A 22,407-nucleotide genomic window follows, 5' to 3' on the forward strand; every position below is an offset into this window, starting at 1 on the left:
TGGGCTTTTCTTTGTTGGTAAATTTTTTATTACATTTTCAATTTCACTCATTATAATTGGGGTGTTTAGAATTTCTATATCTTCTTCATTTAACTTTGGTAATTAGTATGTATCTAGGAATCTGCCCATTTCTTCTGTGCTTTCGTTTTATTAGAGTACAGGTTCTGGAAGTAGGTATTGAGATCCTCTGGATTTCTGCTGGTTCTGCTGTGACTTCACATTTTTTGTTCTTAATTGCATGGATTAGAGCCTTTCTTTCCCTTTTTTGATAAGGTTGGCTAAAGGTTTATTGATTTTATTTATTCTTTTGAAAAACTAACTCTTTGATTCATTAATTTTTTGGTATCATTCTTTTAGTCTCCATTGCATTGATTTCTGCTTGGATCTTTATAATTTCCTTTCTTGTATGAGCTTTGGGTTTGTTATGCTCTTCTTTTTCTAGGAGCTTCAGGTTCTGCATTAGGTTATTTGTCTGAGTTCTCTCTGTTTTCCTAATATGGGCATCCACTATTATGAATTTCCCTATAGAACTGCTTTCATTGTGTCCCATAGATTCCTGTATGTTGTACTGGCATTATCATTTATTGTAGAAACTGTCTAATTTCTTCTTTAATTTCCTCTGTGACCCATTGGTTGTTCAGGAGGGTATTATTCAATTTCCATGTATTTGTGGGAGTTTTGTGGTTTCTTATGTTATTGATCTCCAATTTTATTGCACTATGGTCTGGTAATATACAGGGAGTAACTTCAGTTCTTTTACATTGACTTAGACATGTCCTATGAGCTAGCATGTGGTCTATTTTGGAGAATGACCCATGTGCAGCTGAAAAGAATGTGTATTCTGATTTTGTGGGGTGGAGCACTCTGTAAACATCTATTAAGTCCATTTGTTCAATAGCTTGGTTCAGTTCTAGAATCTTATTGTTCATTTTTTGTCTAGATGCTCTGTCTATTTGTGATAGTGGGGTACTGAGGTCCCCCACTACAATTGTATTAGTGTTTATTTGGTTGTTTGTGTCCATTAATATTTGTTTTGTATAATTGGGGGCATTCATATTTGATGCATATATATTTAGTATTGTCATCTGTTCCTCTTGGATTGTTCCCTTCACAAGGATGTAGTGACCATCTTTGTCTCTCTTAATTACTTTTGGTTTGAAATCTACTTTGTCTGCAAATAATATTGCTACCCCTGCTTTCTTCTGGGCTCCTGTGGCATGGAGAACTGTTTTCCATCCTTTTACTTTCAGTCTACGAGTTTCTTTTTGAGTTAGGTGTGTTTCTTGTATACAGCATATTGTTGCATTTTCCTTTTTAATTCATTCTGCCAGCCTATTTCTTTTGATTGGTGAATTGAGGCCATTAACATTGAGGGTTATAATTGATAGATATTGATTTATCCTTGTCATGATGTTTTACTTTTATTGGCTCTTTTATTTCTTATTTTCCCCCCTTTCCCTTTAGTGTCTCACCTTGCCTGGTGGCTTCCCTCTGTTGGGCCTCATGGAGTTGTGACCTTCATTGTCTTTTTCTAGGATATTGCTTAGAATTGTTTGGAGTGCTGGTTTGGTGTTCATGAAATTTCTCAGGTGTTCTTTGTCGTGGAAGTATCTAATTTCTCCATCGACTTTGAAAGATAATTTTGCAGGATACAACAGTCTAGGTTGGAAGTTATTTTCTTTTAGGGCTTAATATACTTCAATCCAGGCTTTCATTCATTTGAGGGTTTGTTTTGAGAAGTCTGCTGTGATTCTGATGGGCTTTCCTTTGTAGGTGATTTGTTTCCTTTCCCTAACTGCCTGTAGGATTTTTTCTTCTGTTGGGTTTCTGGGATCTTGACTATTATATGTCTAGGTGTAGTTTTGTGGGTTTTTTTGATCATGGCTAGTTGGAATTCTATGTGCTTCACTTATCTGTATGTCCAACTCTCCACCTCTTTCTGGGAAGTTTTCTACTATTACTTCTGTGAACAATTTTTTTATGTCAATTGTACTTTCTCCTGTTTTTTCATGGACTCCTATCAGTCTTATGTTATTTTTCTTTGTATCATGTAGCAGCTGCTGGATTGATTTCTCGTGGCCCCTTACGATTTTTAAGAAATCTCTGTTTTCATGGTCCTTAAGAATAATCCTGTCTTCTATATCTGATATTCTATCTTCAGATTTGCTTAACCTGCCATGCATGCTTTCAATGGAGTTTTTAATCTCCTGAATATCTGTGTGAATCTGTTTCATGGATTCCATTTCTTTCTTATGTTGGGCATTCATGGTTTCCATTTCTTTCTTGTGCTGGGCATTCATGGCTTCCAGCATGGTTCTGAGCTCATCTAGTTTTTTATCTGTTTCTGTTCTAGAGCCTCTAGTCATGTCTTTCACTCTGATCACCATCTCTGTAGTTATCTAGGAGATTATTTCTGCTTCGAATTTTTCTAGAGCCTCATTCATCTGTTTTGTTACTTTCTGTGCTATCAGTTCAGGGTGTCCAGGTGGTTGATTATCAGACTTTTCCACCTCATTTCCCCCAGAATTTCTTTTTGTAGGGTGGAAATCTGAGTTTGTGCCTTGCTTTCATGTCTTCTCATTTTTGTTTTTGATACTGTCCTTGGTTTAGTTCCTGGGTTGATACTTTGAAGTTGCTTATTGTAAGTATATTTGTTGATTTATTTAGAACCCGTATGGAATGATTGCTTCTCAGAGATGTCTTCCAGACTAGGTTTTGAGTCTCTAATGGCTCTGAAGCTATCATTTTCATTATATCAGGAAGGACAACTGATTAGATCAATCACAACACCTTAGCCCAAGTGATACAATCAGCAACACAATAGCAACAAGTACCTCTTAGAAAATGACAATTTGTGGTAGTTATTAATCTATCACCTTTAACTGTGTGAATTAAATCAAAATCAAGGACCAACCCAGCATGTGTTTATAGTGAATACACTCCTCAATATAGCAACTTTACCCTTTGGGATGGGGAGTTAGAAGGAGTTGGGGAGGGAGGAATAGGTAGGTAGAAGGATAGGGGAAGTTTAGCCATGAGGCTAGAGGGCACAGGCAAGAGAAGGAAAGAGAGGAAAAGAAAAATAAAGAAGAAATATGAATTAGGGCCTGAACAGCAACACAAAGGAGAGATAAAGAACAATGTGGGACAGCAAGGGAATAAGGGAGAGAGGGAGAAAAAAAGAAAAAACAAAAATAAAAATTTTAAAAGAGTAGAAAAGAAAAAAATTAAAAATAAGAGCAAAAAAAATAGTGGTAATTTTGAAAATAACAAATAAAAGATAAAAATGAAGGGCCTCCTTCAGGGTATGTCTCTGCTGTCACAATAGACAATGTGGGCGGTAGTGTGCAGTTATAAATTAATGAGTCTCAGTAAGCCAGTCATAGACTCCTGAGATTCAGGCAGATTTTTGGCTGCAAGTCCCAAGTTGAGCTCCCTGTCCTCCTGCAGGGTTGAACTCTGCAAGGTTCTATTGTAGGTTACAGCTGCCTTCCCCCTGATGATAGTCCAGGTTCTGATGGGAGGTGATGATTCCTTCAACTTACCAAGGATAGTGCTCTGGTGTGCCTTTATTGAAGAAATTCTCTTCACTTTTCCAGTGGGCTTCAGTTTTCATCAGGGAGCCTGAGAAAGGCCCTCTCTCTGCTGTTCACTTCTGCAGCTCAGGACAATGGCCTTTATGTTCCCTTGTGCCTCTGTAGTGTAGAACCAGGTAGCTGCAAAGCCAAGTGGCTAGAGGCAGGGGTGCCTGGGGGCAGGGCCTTTTGTTGCAGGTGCCCAGGCAGCCAAGCTGGTGTCTGGTGGGCATGCCCAGGGGGGTCCTCAAAGTCTCCTGGTCACAACTGGGTGGAGTGAGCTGGACAAAGCAGGGTTCAGGCAGCCTGCAACTGCTCTGACAGTGAGGCTAAGCTCCAATTTCTTCTTCTTTATAGTAGTCTTCCTTCTACTTTCATGTCATTTCTCTCATTTTTTTCAGGGTTTTATTTTTTCACTTAATTTAATTTTTTAACTTTATTTTTAAATAAATTTTGTTTTATCCCATTCCCCCTTTCAAGCTCTCTCAACCCTATGTACAAAAGCTTTGTTTCCATTTTTCCTTCTATTTTCACTTTTTCTTGTCCCTTCCTTCCTTTTTCCCTCCCTCCTCCCTTGTTCCCCTTTCCATTTGTATACTTTCTTCCCATTTACTAACATCCATTAAAAATTTTGTCCTTACTTTTACATTTTTAAATCTTATTCTTTCTAGATTCCACATATAAGAGAAACATGGAATATCTGACTTTCTCTCTCTGGCTTATTTCACTTCACATGATGATCTCCAGTTCCACTCATTTTCCTGAAAATAACATGATTTCATTCTTCTTCATGTAAAAGACTCCATTTATATAACAATAATTGGAAATAATCACTGAAGAAAACCCATTAACAATATCTACAGAAAAAATCCTAAGGAATAATCTTAACAAGAAATAAGCAATACTTACATGAGAAAAACTATAAAGATACAAAAACTGAAAGATACAAAAACACATCATTTGTTCTTGCTTAGGAAGATTAAGTCTCATAAAATGATAGTTGTTCCCAAGTTCTTACATTAATTTGATGGAATTAAAATAAAATGCCAAGATTTTATTTCCTAAATCTAGAAAGATTTATTACAGTTTTATAAGTAAAAGTAGGCATATGAGAATATTTGGGGAAACTCTAGAACTAATTTATGAGATTTTAAACACACTAGAAATCATATATAATTAAAACAATGTAATACTCATCTGTGCATAAACTAATAGAACAGCAAACGTCCAGATTTTTTAGCAAATGATGTAAGAAACACTAAAAAATCATTTGGAAATAAAGGAAAATTGGATGCATAGTTCACACAAAACAGTAGAATAAACTTCAAATGGATCAGAGATCTAAAGATCAAAAATTGAAAACATGTAAGTTTTCAAAGAAAATATACGTGATTTCATTTATAACCTAAAAATAGGGAAACTCGATTTCAGTTTTAGATTAATGTAACTTCTAAAACAATTATTTTACATGAAGAAAAAATATACAAAAGCCAAAACACTGTTGAATTGGGAGGAAACATTCTTAAATATGTCACTTGGAAAGGATTAACATGTATAACCTTTAGAATAAAGACAAAACTAGACAGAAAAAGACATGATCAATAAAACAGATATAGATAGATGATGGATAGGTGGTAGACCTTCAATATATGACAAAAATGTTTCCCCATAATAGAAGAAATTCACATTTAAACCACACAGAGGCCATTTCTCACTTACCAATTAGCAATACAAAAGTGTTGCTACACATTTTGTTAAAGAAATTGTGAGAAAAAAGCACTTTCTTACCTTTCTAGGGAAATGCAAAATGATGCAATCCCAATAGAAGTGAAATAGGCAATATTTTAAAAAATCACATGTGTTTATGCTGACTTACAACTACAATGTTATTCTCATGTATATCCTCAGTAATACATAAGTACATATTCATAGATTTATTAATCATCATGTTATTTGTAGAAAAATATTGGAAACAACATAAATGTCTAAACATAGAAGATTGAAAAACTAGTGTACATATGGAATACCATTTGCTTTATAAAAGAATATCATAGTGACTGTAGTTAATAACAAAATTATTATAAACTTGAAAATTTCTGAGTAAATATTGTGTTCTTGCCACAAAATTGTAATTAAATCAAGTAATACATATGCCAAATAGTTTGTTTTAGCTACTATGTAGCTAATGTATACATACAAAATGTATGCATACATCAAAATATCATGTCATACATCACAAATATGTATAATTCGTCAATTTAACAAATAAATATGAAAATAGAAGACCTAAGAACACTTTTAAACAAAAAGCACAAAGTTTTTAAAATACCGTATTTTGTATTCTACCTCCTTTGTAAGATATATATTTTTACATATACTGTACAAATATAATTACATAATTTTATATGATATAGTTTACATATGAAATCATATATTACATATAAAATATACTTTATATTTCTATAAATATGTATACTACATACTATGTTTGTATATATACCTATTTTGGAAAAATACATATGACTGGGAATTAGTATCATATTGGTGGGAACACTGTATAAAAGAAAAGAAGTAACAATTCTCTGAATTTTATTTTTTAAATGTTTAATCCACATTAATATTTTATATATTCAAACATAATATTAAACCAATAACCATGGAAAAATTTTGAATGAATAAATACTTCACTGATAATATAATATAGCCATAAAGAAAAAAGCATTAACTCAAGTAAACTTTAATACTATACTTTTACTGTATTGTCAGAATAGAAGCTGCAGAGAAATCTTGATTGCACTTTACCTATTGCCGTGATCTGATTGTGATCTGTCCCTCAAAATTCATATGTTGAAATGCTAACGCCCAAGTTGATGGTAGGAGAGAGGCCATTAGTAAGGTGATCAAATCATGAAGGTGGACCCTCCAAGATTGGGATTCGTGCCCTTATCAAAAAAAAGAGAGCACTAGCTCTTCCCTGCTGCTTATGAGGGTACAGTCAAGACACCATGGAAGAAACAGGAAGCAGACCTCCCCAACAGGGAATGGGCATTAGTCTCAGACTACTCAGTCTCTAAAAGGGTAAGAAATAAATTTCTGCTACTTCTAAGCTACATACTATATAATATTTTGTTACTGACCTCCAAACAGAACTAAAGTAGACACTGGCAGTGGTCATATGGATGTAGCAGTTAAAACTATATTATAAGTGTTACAGGTTATAATTTTTGTTTTGTAATATTAAAAATAAATATAAATACTTAAATTTGTATACAATTAGAGGTTTCACTGTGGAAAAAGAGATCCAAAGTAGAATGAAGTAAAGCAAGAGAATCTTTTAGTATTAAATCAGAATTACACTTACATGTATGAATTTATGAGGTTTGTTGTTGTTTTGGGGTTTTTTTGTTTTTTTTGGTACCAGGGATCGAACTCAGGACCTTGCACTTGCAAGGCAGGCACGGTGCCACTGAGCTAAATCCCCGGCCTTAAATTTATGAGTTTTAAAAACACACATTTACCCCCTCTGTCACTTGCAAGAGTCTAGAAGCAGTGACATTTCAAAAGTACTAAGTGCATCTAATGCTCTGCTCTTACTTTCTAAATGCCTCACCAAGACTATTTGGAGAAACAGTTAATTCCAGGCCTAACGCAGGAAATGTTCAAAGTGACATTGGAATTTCTTCTTATGCCAGAAATTAAAACAGTGCTTAAAAAGCTGATGTACAGATTTCAAAAGGACATAAAAATGTGCTTCCAAGAGCTCTCAATGGACACTTTGAACATGCAAAAAAAGAAGATAATAGGTTATGATGTATTGAATAAAAAATATCTTGTTACTTCACAATGCATCAAAATGCTAATATTAAGAGGAACTAAGACTCTCAGTTTAAGCACTGGTAACAGTTGAACAGGTCATTTCTTAAGAAAGTTGGAGTTTGGAGAGAGAAATATTCTGAGGGCATTTGAGGATACTGGGGGAACTAAAAGAGAGAAAGAGCCCCAACAGGACATGACGGAAGTAGTGTAGATAAATCACTCACTCAACTCTGCTGTCTCTGAATCCTTCCTATGTGCACAAAACCTGTAGAGATTCTCAAGAAATTCCAAGTTGAAAAGGAACCAAAATGGAGTTCATTAACCTGAAAAAAACTAGAAAAGAACACTACTTTGTTGAAAGGCATATGTATTATTTCTATTTTCCATTCCAGACAGTGCCAGCCTAAGACTAGTCAAAACTGTTTAAAAATTGCTAGGAATAAACTCCACCTGTCATAACCCTGAAATACTTAAAAGCATAAGTCGTGTAGTTCATCTGGATAAAATGTCTTCCAGTGAATACTGTCATTTGCAGCAAAATGGATGAAACTGGAGGATATTAAGTAAAGTGAGCCAGACACAGACAAACATCCATGTTCTTTTTCTTGTTAGAACCTGAAAAGAAAAGGAAAAACAGTTGATATGAATGTAGTAATCATTACAGGCTGAGAAGCGGTAGAAGGAAGAAAAAAGGAATTCTATAGCAGTACCAAAACACATTTAGGTAGGAGTAATGGGTTCTATTGTTCTGAATAAAAGTAGAGTGACTATCATTCACAACAATTTAGTGTATATTTTATGAAGATCTAGAAGAGAAGAGCTTGAAGTCTCCAAACATAAACAATTAAGGGAAGGAAATGCTAGTTACCTTGATTTTATCAGTGCATATCATATACATGAGTTGAAATATCACAATACCCTCTTAATGTGTATAATTAAGTAACTTTCTTCAAGTGACATAATCTATTTGTCCTTTAAAAATCTCATCAAAATATGTCGGGGTCTTGAAGATAAATGGTCTTTTAAAGGGTCCTTTATTTCCCTTCAGTGCCCAAATAGCCAGGTCTTCAGCAGTAACACAGAAAGAAGGGACTAATAGGATACTGCATGGATTCTATGGGTCCCATTGAAAGACTGTGTGAATCATTAACATGGCTTTAAAAATAATTTCATCATGATGAATCACGCTCCATTGATGCTTCACAATCTTGACTAAAACTAAATGGATCTCATGGCAGGTTCCTCTGTGTAGACAAGTGTTCACAGGGCTCTCTTCAAATATGCCAGCAGCTAAACCCTGCAAATATCTTCCGTTAGAAATTATTGTGCCCTGAGTAGGATAGTTGACTTGAAACCTAGAATCTCATTCATTCAAGCTCCTTCTGCCCTGGTAGTGTGACTGCTCCCCAGAGAAGTATCCCAGAAACAAGGAGAAAGCAGGGTAGAGCCGATGCTGGAAGCAATAAGCAGATGGACAGTGGATTATACTGGAACTATGAGATCACCATTACAGCCTCCCTACCACTCAGGCTTTTTAATGGGTTTCAGAAAGTCAGATAATTCTGAATCCATCTGAAAGCTGCAAGAGGGTATGGAAAATTTATTTCCATCAACCAAGGAGTCACTGAACTCGACATGGAATTAAATAAGAGGACCACTTTGGGCCTAACACTCTTGCAGATGCCAAATTTAGAAGAGATGGTTCAGGTTCTTTTTCATTTGGTGTGCTCTAGTAGAGCTCTAGAATGTCAATTAGCAGTGAACAGAGGAAGAAGTCTCAAAATCTTTAGAATTTCTTATAATTTTTTCATCTACTGAAGCACTATTGCCTGCAAATAAATCCATTTTTTTGAGTTGTTATTCATCTGATTAACTTCTTTTACATTTTTTATAAATATTTCTGCATTTCACTTTTTTTAATATCTCAATTACATATTTGGCACAAGTTGTTCTTTTGAATAGATAGTACATTAAAGAATAGACTCTCAGACTTACTGGCAACCCATTAAGGACTTTAATATCTTCATTTATATAATTTTTCTGATCATATATTAATTCCCTGAATAAGCAAACATAACTATTTTAATCCTCTCCATCATCTAATAAAATTCCATTTTTTTATTCATAGAAAACTGCATGCACGGAAATGTAAACTATATAAAACCTTCTCTGATAGTATAAGAGAAAAAAGAAAGACTAATAAAAGCAATCACTAGGGTTGTGGGTTAAAATGATAGACTGAAAACACACCTAACGTCACTCGTTCCTGAAACAGAACCAAATGAGATCTTTACACACAAACACACACACACAAACACACACACATACACAATTTCAAAGATGGGAGAACTACTCATTTTTTATATATATATTTATTAGTACATTTTAGAACTACTTATTTTTTTGACACTAAGAAACAAAAAAATGAAAGTCCATTAATGAAGCAGATTCAATACAGTGTAACTCCCAAGTTTACAATGGAGAAATGCTTGAAACTACTTTATTTACTCTTAAGAACCCTCGAAGGGTTTTTTTTACATATTTCTGGAAATGAAAGGAAGAGCGCACTCAGAGGGTAAGAGAATCAACTGAAAAGAATATGGTAAAAGTTTCTTGACAATAATTTAAAATCTAAATTCTCTCCTAAGTTTCACTCTGTAATAAGTGACCCCCACAGACATCACTACCAACAAGGCCAACAGAAATAGGAAAGATTTTTCTCCAGGAAAGTTTAAATGGAAATCTGTGGACTGAGGGTGTTCAGCATAGTGTGAGCTTAAACAATTTACCAAAACAGTGGCTTCAGAGTACAGTGACTGCTGAATGTCCTTTCCCCTGACTTTCTGCACAGAATTCTGACAGACACACCTCCACCCTCAGTGCTGGGGAGTACCAGACTCATCTCTCAGATTCCTAATCAGCCCAAAAGGAAATACGCAAAGATGCCAGCGTCAGGAATTTGATGGCTAATGGTCTGTCTAGAGCACTCTGCTGTGAGACTCAATCGATCAAAGCATGCAATCACTTTCTAAACTTTCACATTCTAAGAAGACAAGAAATGACCACACGTGGCCGGGGATTTAGCTCAGCGGTTTCCCCGCCTGCTGAGCAAGCTCAAGGACCCCAGTTCGATCCCCAGTACCAAAAAAAAAAAAAAAAAAAGAAAAGAAAAGAAATGACCACACATCTGATGAAAGCCTCTCATCTGAAGAAAGGTAGCAATCAAAACCAATAATAAAGAAAAAAGCCATTTGGAGGATAATCTGCAGAGAAAAGAAAACTGGTACAATTAATGTTTTTTAGATCATCTCAGAAGTGGAGGAAGACACGGAATCCATGATCAGGTCAGGATCCAACAAGAAAAGAATATTCAAAAAGCAAAAAAGTCAATCTTGGGAATTAAAAATGACATGGCAGAATTGAAAAACTTCAACAGATAGGTTGGAGGTTTAATTTGAACACGTTTCCTATGACAGAGATAAAAAAAGAGAAAGGAAAAGTTAAGAAAATTTCAGGAGCAACCCAGGAGGTCTAACATCCAAAAAGTAGCAATTTAGGAAAGAAAAAAACTGAGAAAACAGGCAAAAATAATACACCAAATAATTGAAGGAAATTTCCCAGAATTAAAAAGTCCACTGAAGACCAAACAAATGGGTGAAAAGAGAGCCACACTAAAGTATGACACAAAAATTTCATAAGCACAGAAACAGAAGATCCTAGAATCCCTGAAAGGGGGAAACACTCGTAAGTCAAACTTTTTCTAGAATAACAAATCAAATGGAACAGCAACCTCAAAACTCTGGAGGAAAATTATTTTCCAATTAGAAAAGAGGTCAAAACAGGATGTTTTCTAACATGCACAAAAGCAGTGAAATTATGTCCCATATGCTCTTCCGTACTCCACCAAAATGAGAAAGTAGAGTAAGAAAGAAGTTTACACGAGCCTCGGCAGAGAATGAAGGAATCCCAGGTTGTTTCCTGGGACCCAGCCATGCTTGTTAGGACAAAAGATAGGCTCAGTAACAAAGTGATCACCCAAACACAGAATTACATCTTTGTTATGTAAGCCTCCAACTTGATTAACTCAGGTTGTTTCAACATTTGCGCTACACGAAATCATTCAGATACCCAGTTTCCTTCTTTTCTCTATATACTCAAAGCTTGAGGATTCTTCTGTGTTCTCATTTGTGGGTAAAGGATGATCAGAAACTCAGAGCAGCAATTAAAGTCAGACTCCGCACACATCACTTATATTCATACCATCAGTGATAACTTAGTAACATGGATACAATTACCAGAAGAAAAGTTAGAAAATATAGTCCCTAGCTAAGTAAGGAAGTATCTAGCTTTAATTCTTTTATGAAAAAGTAGACTTTGTTATATAGTAGTTTCTGTTCAAGTGAACAATCAGTCCAGATTGGATCGTGTTTTAAAAACTTATTAATAAGAACACTCCAGATCCATAGACTCCTTTCCTCCAGAGTGAATAGACAATTATGATGAAAATCAACAGAAAACCAACTAGATCTGCAGTGATTATGACATGTGCCAGATATCAAATGACGACACAGTACAGATGTGTGTTCCAACCGTGAGTGCTGACATAATAACCTGAGCATCTCCCCTCAAACTTCTTGTTGGCAAGGGTCTTTGGACTGTCTCAAATGCAGTGCAGAAGAAAATGAAAATATTCCCAAATGAGAGGAATTTCCCAACTGAGTACATATTTGTACTCATATTGACTATCTTTGTAAAGATGTAAGAGTCTGGGAACAATGCTTGCCTATCAAAAGAAGAATTGGTTTTACTATTCACATTTCTATTTATTATATCCCATATAAGTAAATTTAAAAATAAAATGCATTCCCATAAAAATATAACTGCATATGCCCTCTGAACCAGCAATTCTACCCCTAGGAACTTATTCTATAGATAAACCAGTATAATATTGTATAGGTACAAAAGAAGAAACATTCTAAATATTCAACAATAGGAAATTTGTGGTAATTATACACATATATATTACAGAAGAAAATGCAACAGAGAATGAAAATTTTAGAAATTGAAAAAAACAACAAAACAAAATTGTGATTAGTAACTAAATGAATGGTTAAATACATGCAGCCTCTGATCACAACTTGATTTTTTAAAAGATTAAAATACTACTTTGAGGGAGAAAAAGACTGTAAGACTGAATCTTTAATGGCATGACATTCAACTTAAATGATATGAATGCATAATTGTTTGCCTTTATCTGTGACTCAACATCTACTTAAAATCACACTTTTGTTTAAAATAGTAGTGGCAATCACACTCAGAAAACTCAGAAACTCAGAAAACCACTCTCAGTTAACTCAGAAAAGTGTCATGTAAGTTAAAAAGAACATCAGATTTGGTGTCCAGGACTTGGATCAGTGTTCAGCTCTTTCGCTTATTGTCTTGCAGCCAATACAATAATAGAGAAAAAGGGTCCAATATATCCTTCTTGCTGAGATTAAACTGGAGCAAGATGAGAGAAAGTATAGCACCACAGTGCTGAGGAACAATGGGCCCAATCATGAAAATTCAGTGTGGAAAACCAGAAATAGCTGAGACTACCAAAAACAGGGATGCAGAGTTGGAGAAGAGGAGGAAGTTACCCTGAGTTCTGTGAGAGCAGGCGCCTCCCTGGGGCAAGGTGTTTCCACCAGGCTCTCTGGTCACAGGCAGGCTTTCTGTTTTGCAAGATGTTTTCAAATGCTGGTTGGTGCTTATATGCTCCTGACAAAGGCACGTAATACCTGAGAAACTCAGTTCTGTTACTGAAGATCTGTAAATAACAATCCATAACCATAACAGTCCATAATCAGTCATAAAGAAATGGTGTGTCTAAAAGGATTCTTACTAATGTGAGAGGGTAAGATTTTATTTACTACCATTGTTCAGGGCAGTTGCACTACCCTGGAAGAGGAGTCATATTTCTGTCACAAGACTCATCCTGTCTGCATATGTACATAGCAATCGTGAAATCCAGTCTATGGTGGGTTTTTAGCATTTCCCTGTAGTAGATATTTTTCCTAAGGCTCTGCTTCATGGTGTCCTAAATTCATTTCTAAGGAGTTTTCTTGTGTTGAGTTTATTCCCTGAGTTTATTCCCATGATAGCTTCATTGCTTGTAATTTGACTTTTCTATCCTAAGCCATTAGCCTCACAGGACTAAACCAAAAAAATGTGTAATAGGTGAGACATTCTAGGATTCTCTTGCAAAAATCTGTGTGCAATTAGAGTTAAAAGAATAGTTCTTCAAAGTTGTCTGTAGTGGCTCCAATTATAAAACTATTCCACAATTTAGAAAATCAACAGTTCATTGGCTCATGCTCTGCCTGCATTATACCAGTGCATATGGAGACCTTCAGCATTCATACTGTCTGTTAAGTGACCATAGGTAAACTACATTTGCTCTTAGCGGTATTCAAACGATCTCAAATAAAAATACATAACTAAATGCCTGTGATGTGCTGTCAGTTTTTTAATCCTAATATTTTTAAAATCCTAAACATAAATAACTGTATTCTGATTCTCTTGAGAGTCTAACTTGTCAAGAAATACCTATCCTGAACCAATATATAGGGCTTTAGGGGATGTGGCCATATATATTGCTACAATTTGAAAGAAGAAACATGTTGAACTAATAGAAATTTAGGTCAGTAAAATGCAAGTATTTTATAGTGCTGTAAATTCAGGACGAAAACACAGAGATTTATCATTGTAGCAAAGATGGTTAATTGCTTCCCAATTCCCAATCTCCCTTTCTGCCCATTTTTAATCTGGGCAGTTTGCCACCAGCTAAAAGCACGTATTCCCCAGTCTCCCTTGCTGTGTGGCAGTTCCTTCCTTCAAATCCTTTATAAAATGTACTGAAGGATGAATAAATACAAATGAAAAAAATAATTGTAACCACACTTCTTTGTTATCCTATCCAGGGAGGGTGGCAAATCTTGTTTTTGAGTTAACAGCCTCCCAAACATGACCTCTGGAAAAAGAAACAAGGAGAGTTAGAGAAATAGTAAAGTTTGCTTGACCCGAATACATACATATGTGACCATTTCTTATTAACCTCAACCATAAAGATGGCAAAAGCAAACAAATCTGAACCAGGTAACATTTATGAAAGCCTGCTGCTGCTGCTACGATATATTTATAAGCAAGAGACACACATATACTTCTACATGATAGAGAAAGAATGAAGAATTGTTATCAATGGAGAAAATTGTCAGACTCAAAATTAAGAAAATTGTGTCTCCTCTTTCCATTTTTGATCCTGGATCTTATTGAAGATGTCAAAGTACTTCTGTTCAGCCCAGTTTCCCAAATCTTAGAACTGTATCTCTCATTGACCCTATATATTTTCCCCTCATATTTTCCCCTCAAATCTCCCAATTTCTGATTTAGGACTCCTGCACAGACTCTAACTTTGTTATACAACTACACAAAGTGATAACATGGGATTTTATGTCCTTAAATAACTGATATTGTTTTAGTTCATAAAACTATAGATTTTAGTAATATGGGTCTACATATCAAGTATAAGCCCCATTCTTAAGTTTATCCAAATATGTTTCTTATTTTTATAAATGAAGCAAATGCAGCACAGAAAGGTTAAAGGACTTGTCAAAGGTCACTTTCCTTGTTATCCAAAAAAAGCAGAAATCAGGTCTCTTACCTCCTAAAAAGTACACTTTTCTAATTTGTGAATGTCTCATTTACAGCTATTACACACACACACACACACACACATACACACACAAACACACAAATACACATACAGAGACATGCTGGAAATTTCTACAGTATAACTTATCAGCAATTGTGTTCATGGGTATTTTAGTTAAGTATTCTTATAATAAATAATGCTGTATAAAAACAACCTTGAATTCAATGGCTTAAAATAACAATTATTCCCACAAAGCCTGGAGTCAGCTGGGCTACCTTTGCTTCAGGCTGTGCTGACTGCACTGGGCCAGGAGTCTGTTTGATGCCTCGCTCACAGTTCCCAGGACCACTGGACTGACTGGAAAATGGTCTTGTCAAGAGGTCAGATGCACAGCAGGGCAAGGAGCAATGCATGTTATCGTATAATGCATCCCATCAGCCAAAACAAGTTAGAAGGTCAACTCTAAAATCAGTAGGATGGGGAAATATACTACACTACATCCACCTGCTGGGAAGGGGCTCTGCAGAGTAATGTGAACACAATCCTCTTGGGAAATGATGGTGCAGGACAGTGTCAGGTGAAAAAATGGTTAGAAGAAATTAGAGTTTTTATGAAAGTACATTATTTACCGTCCATGCCTATCATGGATGAAGTTTATAACAAATTGCTTCACAGTCTAAAATTTCCTTAAGAATTTTAAAAGTTCCCTTACATTTTCTAGAGGAGCCAAATGTAATTGAAACCACAAAAGCCTTTTAGGAGAAAACTGATGAAGGCAAAGAACGTGATTGATGAACACTGACTGTCAGCAATGGTTTTTAAAGGAACTTATTTAAAGTAGATAAATGTTTATTACTTTAAAAATTAAAAAAAGATTGAATGAGTGAATTTGGATGAATACTAATGAGCTTTTAAATGCCAGATAAGCAGAACCACAATTGATAAAATGTGTTCTTCACTAATCTATATGCATGCCTGTGTGTATGCACTTTACCAATAATTGTTACTAGATACCAGAAACAATAAGTATTCTTTCATGTTTCTTTTAGTTCTTTTAAATTACTCTATATATAATAATTACATTAATCGTGGGAACTTGGTACATACACATATTGAATCTCAATAATTTTTATTTCCCTTTCACCTCCCCATCATCCTGTCACCCTTTTTCTAGGGTGACACCCTTTCCAATTCACACCAGACTTGGTGGTGCACACCTCTAATCCCAGCACTCTGGGAGGCTGAGACAGGAGGATTGCAATTTTACAATTTAGCAAGACCTTGTTTAAAAATAAAAACATAAAAAAGACTGGAGATATAGTTCAGTGCAAAAGTCTTGGGTTCAATCCTTAGTACTGAAAAAAAGTCAACGCACTGGGGGAAAAATCAGAGATTTTTTTTTATCAATACCATATAGGTTAAATTCACAGGAATATTCAATATGTTGAGACTTTTTATTTCAAATACATGTTCCAGGTTGTGATACTCATAAAACTTCAGAATGTAGAGGTTTTTTTAAAGATATTTAAGATTTTAATATAATCACTTCTAGCTTTAGTAGATAAAATATTGTACAAACAGTGAGCTAGTAGTGCTTCTGAAATTTAAACTTAGTATACAAATATTTTCCTGTATTAAAAAGTTCTGTAAGTAATATTTCAATAGTATATAATGGTCAATTTGACATATTTACTGAATCCAATACATTTACTTAAATATTAAGCTTATTTAGACTACTTCCCTTTAAAGTCATATATGTTACTAGATATACACATATACATATATTGTGGGCATAGGAATTTCATATTGTTTTAATAGGCTTGATTATAGGAATGAAATCATAGGGCCATATAATAAAGACATTTTAAAACATTTTGTTGAAATTCCCAAATTACATTCCAAAAGCACTTACAATCAATAATTCTTCTACTAACTTTACACTTGAGTGATAGTCTTGCTTCTATTTCACTTGCATTAGTTTGTTACTACTTTAAAGGGGATCTTGTTAATTTGAAAAATGAAAACTGTCTTCTTAATAATGCTTTAAATCTATATTTATTCCATTACTAGTAAGGTTAATTTGTCTTAGTCATAGTTGTGTATGGAGAATATTTAATCTCTGATTGTCTAACTCCCAAATAAGGATGCCCTACAGATGTTGAACTTGCCAGCCCCACAATGGAGGAATTCCTTAAAATCAAACTCTCTCACTCTCTCTCTTCCCCTCCCTCCCCCTCTCTCCCTCCTCCCCTTGCCACTCTCACCCTGGCCTTCTCCTTCTCTCTCATTTCCCTACTTCTTTAAAGAACCCTTACTAATAAAACAATACAGTTTGAGAGTCATAGACCTTCACAGTAGATGATCATATATTTTTGTAAATATTCACAGGATACTCATATTCAATAAGTTGAGTCTGTCTCTTTCCATTCCATATCAGTATATATGAGTCATAGAGTATAGTTATTATAGTTATTACTAACTGTATGTGTGTTCTATGTAGGAATAGCTCCCAGGAATACCCCTACTGTATCATGACATGAAGCAGGTCAAACTATAATATCAAAATATTCTACAGTATCCAGTACTGAGACTATGGAGAAGTAGTTGAAATATATAATCAGAAAGTAACATAAAACATTGTTCCAATCATCAGATGTTTAAAATTGTACAGGGAATATTTGTTTCTTATTTACTCTTAGTCAAAATGAAATTTCTCTGCATTTAGGAATATGCATAAAAATTCAAAGTATAAAATTATCAGTGAAACATGCAGTTTGCTTTTTTTGATATAAATTATGCAAATATAAAATGTATTAAATGTCATCTGATTATAAAGCACAAAACTATAGCCAATTAAAAACAGATCAGTTTGGGAAGATACATTTTATGCATCCAGTCATAAATAACAAATACAATCCCGAGCAAACGTATGATGTGAAAGACTAAAATATCTTTCTTATTTTAAATTGTAAATATAGTAAATAATATGGTTATTGAGAGATGAAGAGGGGAACAAAGAGAATAAATCTCAAAAAGTAGGGAAATGGATTTATATGTTTAATGATTTTAATAAGGGTCTAATAGTTTTCTGGATTTAATGATATTAAATTGGTTAGATTTTTTAAATATGTATTTTGTTGTGATTTCTTTTTCATCCTAAAAAAAAATTCATCTTCACATTAGATCTTGTATTTGTAATTTCATTTATCATTCTTATTTTTTTAAATAGGCACTGAAACTGTGCAGACTTCAGGCTCAGTGGTCTCAGTATCATGGCCTATGAAGCCACGTTTTTCTGGAGTATCTGCTATTCGGCGTGATCAGTGGAGAATGCACAGCCTCAGGCAGACTATCTCAGGCTCCATAGAATTCTTGGTGACTTCTTGGCTGAATACCCAAGTAGCTACTCTAATTAGAGGTTATTTAAAGCCTAAGATGAATAAAAGACAGTGACACACTGAGCATCCTAATCTGTAACCATGGGCTTCAGTGGAGAAATAAATGCTGGAGAACAAGCTAGTCAGTCTATATCTGTTAGCAACTCCTCACCAAGAAGGATGTTTTGCACTCCTATAATAATACTCCCGGCATGGCAATGGCCCTGATCCACTGGTCTCCTGGGGGTAGAGGCAGTAGCTCTAGGAAAGCTGGCAGGTCACAACTGTCCCTAGGAAATGTGAGGAAAAGCATCTTAAAAAAACTTTTCTCTCCTCAAACTTCACCATATATAAGAATCATTAGGAGGTGTTGTCTATTATTTTATTTATTTTTATTTTTTATTTTTTTGGTACCAGAGATCGAACTTGGGACCTTGAGCTTGAGAGGCAGACACTGGAACTACTGAGCTAAATGCCCGGCCCCCATAGAAAGTGCTATTTAAATGGACCATCGGGCCCTACTCTGAGTTTCTTATTCAGTAAGTCTGGGACAAGCCTATAGTTTGACTTTAATGTCCCAGAATCACTGAAGAGCACATTTTTCCTGTCCTGCTCTCCGGATGCTCTTATATATGCCTTGTTATAGGAAACACACACACATAGATAGATAGATGATAGATGATTGATAGATAGATAGATAGATAATCTAAGATATATATATATATGTGTATATATATATATATATGTATGTATGTGTGGGTGTATATATATGTGTGTATATATATATATATATCTTATCTCTGTCTCTATTTGTACTCTTTGATTTCAGATGGGCTCTTGTTGATTGCCCAAAGCATGTCTGCAATAGGATAATGATGAAATTGCAGATTTGTACCTAAAATTTTAAAAAAGAACTAAAGAAAGATGGATTTGAACTACTAGAAGAAATACTCTCATTCAGTATAAATGTATCTCTCACACAATTAGTCTCCTGCAAACCACCACCCCTTTTTCTTACTCCACTCCAACATACTGAGGAATAGAGCATACTCTAGAAACTGTAGTACAAAAGGGTTGAGATCAACAAAAGACTTTTTCTCTGTAAATTAGGAAGAACTGAGGATAATTTCATAGCTCTTGGGAGGCACCTGTCAAGAGAGACATGAACACAAAGCTCAGTGCCTGCACCCCATGACCTCCAGAAGAAGCTGCAGGTCCCTTGAACACAGTCCTGTTCTCCTTGAAAATTGAAAGATAAGTGCTGAATTACAGTAATTTAGACTGTTTAACAATTTCCTAATGGCAGAAAGTAATTCACAGGCATCTGTGGAGTAGAGTGAGGTTAATGATTCAATTGCATTTTGATTATGAAGAACTCATAATCTGCTGGAATCCCCAAAAGATTAAATGAGTTGGTATGCACTGCTTTGCAGTATTGTTAGTGCCCATAGTTCCAAAGAAGCAAACTGTTTAAGCTAGTCCTTTGTTTACCGTGTAAATTGTTTTAATTCAGTTGTTCAAGAAAAATGAGTATGGGGTGCTAAGTTGCAAGTTCCATAATGCAAATTTAGTAAAAGTTTAATTTGCCTCCTGGGGTCCGAACTGGGATGAAAGTTTCCTCTGTATTTACCAGAATTGTGTGTGAAGACATTTCATCAACCAGAAAGTGCCTTTGCCAATCCAAAACTCCCAATGAAGGAGTCCTAAATCCATGGCGAGCGGATCTTCTAACAGTACTGGTTTTTATTAAGCATATGGATTCCTACCCCTCAGGAACAATAGGAAACTGGCAACTTCGGAGGTACAGCAAAGTTTAGAAGGTTGCCAGGGAACATTATTGCTCTGTCATTTGCTTCCCAACTTTCTGTGCTTGGATTCAAATGACAAGGCTCTGTGTACAAGAAGGGAAGGATTCTTCATAGACTCATTTCAGAGTTTTTATGAGTGGGAATGTTCCCACTCCATACACTGACATGAAGACACTGAATAGGGTTAACCTTCACCTGTACTGTTGCTGAAGACAGTAGAATAAAATCCTGTCCAACGGAAATAGCAACGAACAGTGCAGTGCCCTCACTATGCTACTGATCTCCAAAGTATGATGAATTACATGTTTATGAGCAATTCTGTAGAACAAATAACACTGAGAGAGCAACTACAGATGTATTTTTTACCAAAATATAAAATCTGTGAATGATGGCGTTAAGGTCCATCTATTTCTTCTTCCTAGCCAGGAGGGAAGAAGGTTATTAGACAAAAATACAAGACCAGAGAAACAATGACAACCATGCTTCCCCTCTGAGCAACATACTTATGTGTTGGAGAAGGATTTCTGAATACACAGTACCTTTACTCAAAAAAATTCTTGGCATTGAACTTTCTAGTGTTGCGAGAAACCACTGAGAAGATAATTTATGGAAGGGACCAAGCAGAGATTTTGCCATCAGAGCAATTGCAATTATAATTCCACCAAAACCAAACAACTTTCCTGAGTTTGTTCCTTCCAATCTCTGAAAAGTGGGTTCCTTGCCTATGAAATGAAGAGAGACAAAATTTTGTCTAAGAACCATTTGAATTTGAATGTGGCATCTAAGTCCTCTTTGTTTTAAAGGCTTAAAATAAGGATCACTTGAAGCACAATGACTTCTGTTTTTTCATATTTGGTTCAAAAGATGTAGTTGAGGCAGCATTTTAGTTACCAGATCAGATCTCAGAGTCAGGTGTTACCTGTGTTTGAAAACTAGTACATGATCCAAGGAAACTTGTCTAATAAGTCTGGGTCTCAGTTTCCCCAACTGAAAAATAAAGAGGAGAATAATTAATCTGTACATTGTTGAAAGGATTAAATATGTGTTAATCCACATAATGACCTTCAAAGTATCATGAGCCCATGAACATTCATACAGATTATACAAAAATCATCACTGTTTTTATCACTACATTTTGCTTTTAGAAATGCATTTGCTCACTTCGGCACCAGATATTGGCCTTTTCAGCTTCAGCTCTCATTCTCAATTCAGCGTTTTAAATCCTTTCAGAAGACTGTAAAACTACTCATTTTAGTTTACGTGGGTATTAGGAATAACAATCAATTCAATTCCATTAATGTTTTTATCCTTTGAATTATTGCTATAGATCTTTGTTTTATTGGCTCCACCCATTTTGATGAAACCAGAGAGATAATTGCTTTATCTGGAATCCTCCATTTTAAAAATAACTGTTATTCAGCAAACTTTTAATCATTTTTTTCCAAGTTTCCAAGATTCTTCATATGCTGCCTGGTTTTAAAAAAAATAAGAAGAAAGAGGAAAAATATTTCTATAAAAATAGTTCTTTTGCCAAGAGAAGGAATAGAAGAAATATATTGGAGAATGGGGGAAGGAAAGAATGAAATATCTGATCAAAATATCTGTCTAGTGTGTCTGTGAGTGAAAGAGAAAATTGGAAAGAAAACAATAGGGATGAAGAAGGAAACAGATGGAGAGACTAACTTACAGCAGAATTAGCTAAAGATAAGTAGAAGACTTGAAAAAATGAGAGAGTGGAAACCAAGAAGAGAAAGTCTGATGAAGAATAAAAAGAAAGAAAAATGCTGGGGATTTAGCTCAGTGGTACCAATGCCTGCCTGGTAAGAGCAAGGTCCCAAGTTCAATCCCCAATACCTAAAAATAGAAAAGCAAAAGAAATAAAAATGTGTAGCAATTCATGTGCATGACAAATTCCACACACATTTATATATAAATGCAGAGATTTCAAAAACATCAAGTAAGGATATGATGATAGATTCTCATCATCCCCAAAAACCAAAAATGGAGATTCTTTTCTTCAATGTTGATTTATTAAGTCTTTGAAAATTTAATTCACTCTTAATTTTATAAGCTTCATTGCCCTCCTGTAACATTTTTCATTATTTTTACAATTATCCTTAAGACTAAATAATTCATTG

At 34.9% G+C, this 22,407-nt stretch overlaps 1 long non-coding RNA gene across 1 annotated transcript in view; it reads right to left on the reverse strand.

The window, feature by feature from the left end:
* Window positions 1-6,239: 6,239 nt before the first annotated feature.
* Window positions 6,240-22,407, reverse strand: part of LOC110351130 (uncharacterized) — a 282,837-nt gene continuing 266,669 nt past the window's right edge. Inside the window, exon 7 of the long non-coding RNA XR_002398214.2 lies at window positions 6,240-21,256. This is a non-coding gene — a long non-coding RNA (uncharacterized LOC110351130). The remainder of the gene's footprint in view (window positions 21,257-22,407) is intronic.

Source organism: Heterocephalus glaber, unplaced genomic scaffold (assembly GCF_053883595.1).
Source record: "Heterocephalus glaber isolate CG9 unplaced genomic scaffold, H.glaber_assembly_v1.0 deba00001463, whole genome shotgun sequence".
Classification (NCBI taxonomy): Eukaryota; Metazoa; Chordata; class Mammalia; order Rodentia; family Bathyergidae; genus Heterocephalus; species Heterocephalus glaber.